Source organism: Solanum tuberosum, unplaced genomic scaffold (genome assembly GCF_000226075.1).
Source record: "Solanum tuberosum cultivar DM 1-3 516 R44 unplaced genomic scaffold, SolTub_3.0 scf00028, whole genome shotgun sequence".
Taxonomy (NCBI): Eukaryota; Viridiplantae; Streptophyta; class Magnoliopsida; order Solanales; family Solanaceae; genus Solanum; species Solanum tuberosum.
In genome coordinates this window covers 1,441,328-1,447,518 of record NW_006238954.1, presented here as the reverse complement: position 1 = coordinate 1,447,518, position 6,191 = coordinate 1,441,328, and the positions used below count along the sequence as shown (strand labels likewise).

The window sequence follows — 6,191 nt, the reverse complement described above, 5'->3', positions numbered from 1 at the left end:
ATTTGTTTGAAATAGAGCAACACAACTATGACAATAAATTTAGCCTAAGTACTACTCCAACCCTTAATCAAGGAGAGAAATATTTGTTTGAAAATAGAGCAGCAGAATTATGAACATTTTTGTCGAACAAGTACTGGAGAATGATTTTAAAGTTATGCAGACCTTTTATAAGTTATCCTCAAATCTTAGACATAGCTAACTTGAGAATTGAACTCAATCGATTGTCTATTATATCCATGTAGATCAACTCCTTCTGACTTATATTATTAGTGTACCTTGAAATGAAAAGTAGAATGAGATAGAAGCAGTACAATTATTTTTCAATCTGTAGATGTAAGAATAGCATAAAATGAACAACATACTACATTTCTCTTATTCTGCTTTGTTATGATGTTGTACACTATAATAGACATTTATCAATAGGAAGAATAGGAATGGGGTTTGTGTTTGCTAACTAACTTCATTCACCATAGACTATTTATTTTTTTGATAAGATAAGTGCTATTAATAACAACATCAGGAAGATGCAAAATTTACAAGATATGACATTTGAGCTTACAAAAAATTCTCTAGCTAACTATACAAACTATCTAAGCCAGAGCTAATGAGTTAGTAAAATCCTGAAGTTGTTCTGCGTTAACAGCAGGATACAAGTTGGTCCAACTAAACAAATTTTCAGTGCACCTAGTCTTCGAAATGCCTAAAGCAGTTGACTCTCCATCAAAACATCTCTTGTTCCTCTCTAACCAAATACACCAAAAAATACAAGCAGGTATCATAATCCAGATCTTCTTGATGGCTTTGCCAACTTTCCATAGACTCCAACTCTCATATGCATCCTTAACAGTGAGGGGTGTGGTCCAATTGATGCCAGAGAGACAAAAAAACATGCTCCATAATTCTGAGGCCACCTCACAATGAAGAAGGTGTCTGAGGGTTTCAGCCTCTTTTTTGCACCTATAGCATCTGTTTGGGAATTGGATTTTTCTTTTCTTTATGTTGCCTTAGGTGAGACATGCCTCATATAGAGATATCCAGGTAAAAAAAACTACCTTAGGTGGTAGCTTGGTCCTCCAAATGAGTTTGCAGGGCCAGTTAGCTATCACGGGGTTTCTAGAGCACAACTGTTGATACCCTTCCTTGACTGTATAAACTCCTTTTTGGTGTCCCCATTTGAGCTTATCGGCTGCCTGGAGATTAATGTGACAATGTTGTAGTCTAGCAAAAAGGTCTACCAGATCATTCACTTCCCAATCGTGCATATTCCTTCTAAATCTCAGATCCCAATTGATCCCTTCTCTATTAGCAGCAATAACGGAAGAGTTGGGATCTTGAGCAATTCACCATAGACTATTTTTTGTTCTTCCTCCGTCTTGAAAGTTGTAAAGCAGCAAGTGCTTTTTGCTTTTAGACAACCTGAGAAAAAAAAAAGTGCTTTTATCTCATTATAATCCTCACATATTAGACATTCACTACAACAAAAACAGATAAATCTACACATTCATGGAGTGCTAAAGTTTTTACCGACATTAATTAATTATTATTGGATCTAATGTTGCTATAGGCTTTAGGAACATTTACAAAAAGTGCCAAGTGCCGCTAAAAATATATATTTAGTGGTGATTAAGCTATTGCGGTTAATTAATTGCCGCTAAAGATCATTTGATTTTCTTCTCAAATTCACATGTATTTGGCTACCAATGGTAATAACAATAAAATGTCGCCCTTGACCTTTTTCTTTCTATTTTCTTTACTCGCCGTACATTGCTCTTCTAGTTGCATCTGAGGAAGCAGTTGGTTGCAATTCCTTACCTTATCTAGAAAAACTGTTTACTTGAACCTACTTTTCCCTAAGACTTAACAGGAGATCAAATCCAATATGCTATGGGAAATAAAAAGAATGAAGAAGGGAAAAAAAATCTTCTGAGTTCAATAGGTGGAGTACTTATTAGGCTATTAGCAGAGACACTACCATTGACCCTTGCTTTATAATCTCATTTAAGTACTTTATATGATAAGACTACAAAAAGCTAAACTCGATCAATCTCATCATCCTCTACTGGAGGAGGAATGTTCTGATTCATCATAGTACTATTAGTTTATTGTATTGATTCTGTTGAAGCACGATCCAAAAGAATACTATATATATCCCAAATAGGGAGAAACAAATCATATATTTTATTGATGCACAGAATGTGGTACATTGGAAATCTAGTGGATAGATTTCTTGCAACAAATAAATGATATCCACACAAATGTACTCCAGGAACCACATGGTCACAACAAAAAACACAATGATTCACAGTTTATAATCTAGGTGAATGCAACTCTCTTCAACTCGTAGTAACCTTTTAGAAGACTGAATTATAGGAGATAATTGCATACTAAAATCATAAGATGCAACAAAAGTTTGAATAATACCTTTGATATATGCTTTTTCATTCCATCATTAACTGGCTCATCTAGTGACCTCTCAGGAAGTTCATAAAACGTTGCATTACCTCTGGACCATTAACTTTCTCTTTGTGCAAGTATCTGTGGATGTGCAAAAATCAGAACACCAGAAAGCAGAACTATGTGACGTGGACATGGAATCCTCTGGGTTGTCGATTCTAACCTTTGTTGGACAACTGCTTCCAATGCTAGTCTGAGGTTTTCGTGGAGGATTTTCATCAGTTTCAGACAATTCCAACCGTCTCAAATGAAGCCTAAGATTTTCTTCAACACATTGATAGCAGCAAATTTAACAACAAAACAATGAATATTGAAAGCTTACCCTGAATTTTCAACCGTCGATATCACTGCTAATTTCATGAAAGCACCAAAGAATTTGGCAACTCAAATTCTTTCTAAACAATCACCTGAAACTTGTGATATCATAGCCCATAGGAAAATTAAATCACCTCAAAGCAGAAGCCTTAACATATAAAGATTAATCAATTGTTTGGGGAAAATACTATATGAAAAAAAAGATATCACGGGAAAAAAATGCCTACTTACCTAAGTCCACCGTTCAAGTTTATTAGCGCTTTGAATCATCTCCCAAAACAATCAACTCTTGGAACTAATAATAAGCAGAGATGACATGATTTGGTTGTAACAGAACTTCAACATTCACATCATTGTAACAAAACTTCAAGCTTTTTGTGAGATTTTTCTTCAAAATGTAAATAGACCAGGACAATCTCTTAGGTACTATCAACTTAGTGTTCATTTGAATCGGAATCTTTTTAAAAATGTAATGAAGAACTGAAAATGATGAGCAACCTTACTGAACAAAAGAGATTGATCCAGCCACATTAAAGTAGAATGATTCTGAAGAAACTGATATCATCAAGGGAGATACAACAATATCATGAGATAGAAAAGGGGGATGGAAAGCGACGGGCAAAGCAGAGTGAAAGAGGGCATGAAAGAAGAAAGGATAGATGGGATTAAACTAAAACAACAACATGGACTGAGTAGTTACTAAAAAAGATAGGCTGCGGAGTACACCGAAGACGCGGAAGTAAGTGAATATGACCAAGACAAAATAGGGATAGAAGTACAAATGATTCAACATTTTTCATAGATCAATAATTGTACTACACATTCCTTTTCTTGATCTACTTTATACCAAAGGGAATTTTAATCAATTTTTCTATTGTAAAGATCGTATAATGTGGGGTTGATTTCTACAACATGTCTATATGAGGATACATTCATAAAAAAAGTTTCATTGTATTTCTCAAATTTAAGTAATATTCTATTGAAAAAACTGACTGACATATAAATTCATTATTTTTCCTTGAGTACACATATACATTATTTTGAAGATGGCATCCACAAAATATGCTTGATTCCTTTTAATTGTTCACTGATACTCATCCGATCATGTGGTAGAATATTTATTTATGATAGAATAAAAACACCATCTTACTTGTAGTGTTATTCAAAAGTTGTGTTCATCTAACTTTCCAGTAGTAAAGTTACTTGTAGTGTTATTCAAAACACCATCTTACTTTCTATCAAGTTCAAGTAAAGAGGACCACTTGGTGTTCAACTCAATGTTTAATATATATAGCTATAAAGACGCACGATGAAAGAATATACTACTTACAACAAACAACATCATTCTTCATAGAAATAAAAATTGTGTTATTAATGGGAAAAAAGGTAGTAGTGGTCTAACAGCTAGCATCCTACTTGTAGAAGGATAAATCAACCAACTCCACATAAACACAAACTTGATTTATAAAAATTATAGTAATGAAAAAGTATAGCAAGCATATGTTCAAAACATAAGTTCAAACTTAAACATAAAAAAGTGAAATGTCATGAAAATACCATCTACAACACACTGCACAACTTTAAGCATTCCAAATTTTGTCATCCATTTATTTGTCTGATTTTTCTCTTCTCTTATCCTTCATTTTGGGGTCTTTGAAACGTTATAAGATATATTTTTTCTTCAGGACCTTCAAGATGTGAACTTGATTTGAATAACCAGAACATCAAAGAAAAAACAATAGATAAATGGGAGGGAGGAAGGGGGGTTACCTTGTGTGAAGGTTAGGCCAATTCTAGCTTATATGTAAATTTAATTTTTACAATTTAAAAATAGTGTCAGACATCAAAAAGTGTACCAGGTAATGAAGGCAATTATATGAACAATGTTCATAAAGATCTACTCTTGTGATATACTATGATTTTTTTCTCAATTAAAAATATAAGAACATTAAAAGAAGCCTCATTAAGTATAGCTTTATGACTCACTAAATTATTCTCTGTCCCAAATCCTGAGCCCTTTTATTTTACTAATTTCTATAGTTATAAGAAGTCACTCATTGTTTTTTTTACATGTATTCTGCATATTAAAGTGAATTTTCATATTCATGAGTTGCGTCGGTGATAATTTCTCGATCCTAAGGACAACAAAAAGATAAGTAGACTTTCATCAATGAAAATTTTCGAAAAATACAACTAAACAATTAAGAGTAGAACTTCACTTATGAAGAAGCTCGATTTAAAAAAAAAAAATAGTACCTGAAAATAATAGCAGTGTCATTCCGAAATATGTCAAGGGCCTTTTCATAATCTTAAGAGAGGGAGCGTTTTCAAGATCCTGCACCGATTTCTCATAGCTCTTTGTCTCTATCGTCGCTACTGCCTGCCCTAAAAAGACATTAACCCAAAGAAATATAATTTTCAGGAGCACGCACCCAACATTAAAGGAACATAGACGGAACACGCGCCGAACATCAAAGGAACATAATTTTCAGGAAACTTGGTGCGACATGTTAAAAGACCGGCGTTCCACATGACTGAGAAAGTCCTATCATGACATTTCAATGAAGAAGTTGATAATATATATATGTGAGAAAGCAATAGCATATACACTGCACATTACACAAAAATAATAAAACAAAAAGATCGTACAACTTTTTTATGAACGTAACAAAGAGATATTTAATATCACTGTGATATGGAAACACATGCATGTTATGAATAATCTTTCGTTTTTAAATATAGTACTTGGAATGGAAATGATAAAATGCTTAATTGGCTTGCTAAACAATTTAGCATATATATATAGCCCCATCTTTAATCTTCACTTCATTTATCTTGCAAGGTAAAGCGTGCATAGAGACTAAAATAGGTGAATAGAAATGTTTGTATGGAATCTTGAATTCATTTTCTAGTGCATCAATGTTTAATATTTACCGTTTTAGTCTAACAAGTGAATCAAGGATAGAGAAGGAGAAAAACTGAAAATTATATATCATGTTATTTTAAATACAAACATTTCAGAACGTCAAAGACAAAATCTAGCAAAGGTGAAATGTCAGATCCATAAGGAAGTAAATATCTACAAAATATTACTGAGGTTAAAGCAAAACTCATTTGAAATAACTAAACAAAGTCACAGATTGCGTTACCTGTAAATCTAAAAGTAATTGGAGATAACGATTAGTAGGAAAAAAAGTATATACACAACTTTAGCAGAGGGACGCGTAATAAAAGTAAGGCTGGCAACGGGACCGGTAGCGAGACTACTGGACCGGGATAAACCAGAATCGGAACGGAACCGGGTACCATGGGGCGAAATCGTACCGGAATCGGGACGGACCAGAACCGGTAGATCCGGAAAATTATATGTATATCCGTCTCGGATCGGTACCGTACCGGGACCGGACCGGACCGGAAACCGA

General features: G+C 33.9%; 1 long non-coding RNA gene across 9 annotated transcripts in view; it reads right to left on the bottom strand.

The window, feature by feature from the left end:
• Window positions 1–294: 294 nt before the first annotated feature.
• LOC102595169 (uncharacterized) overlaps window positions 295–6,191 on the bottom strand; it is a 15,823-nt gene continuing 9,926 nt past the window's right edge. For 7 of the 9 annotated variants that reach the window (XR_001472775.1, XR_001472776.1, XR_001472774.1 and 4 more), the window contains 4 exons: window positions 2,777–2,861; window positions 2,618–2,708; window positions 2,422–2,535; window positions 295–1,416 (listed from right to left, as the gene is read on the bottom strand). This is a non-coding gene — a long non-coding RNA (uncharacterized lncRNA). Of the gene's footprint in view, window positions 1,417–2,421; window positions 2,536–2,617; window positions 2,709–2,776; window positions 2,862–3,000; window positions 3,065–3,267; window positions 4,458–5,025; window positions 5,155–6,191 lie in introns of all 9 variants that reach the window. The other 2 variants (XR_001472781.1, XR_001472782.1) reach the window with 2 other exon arrangements.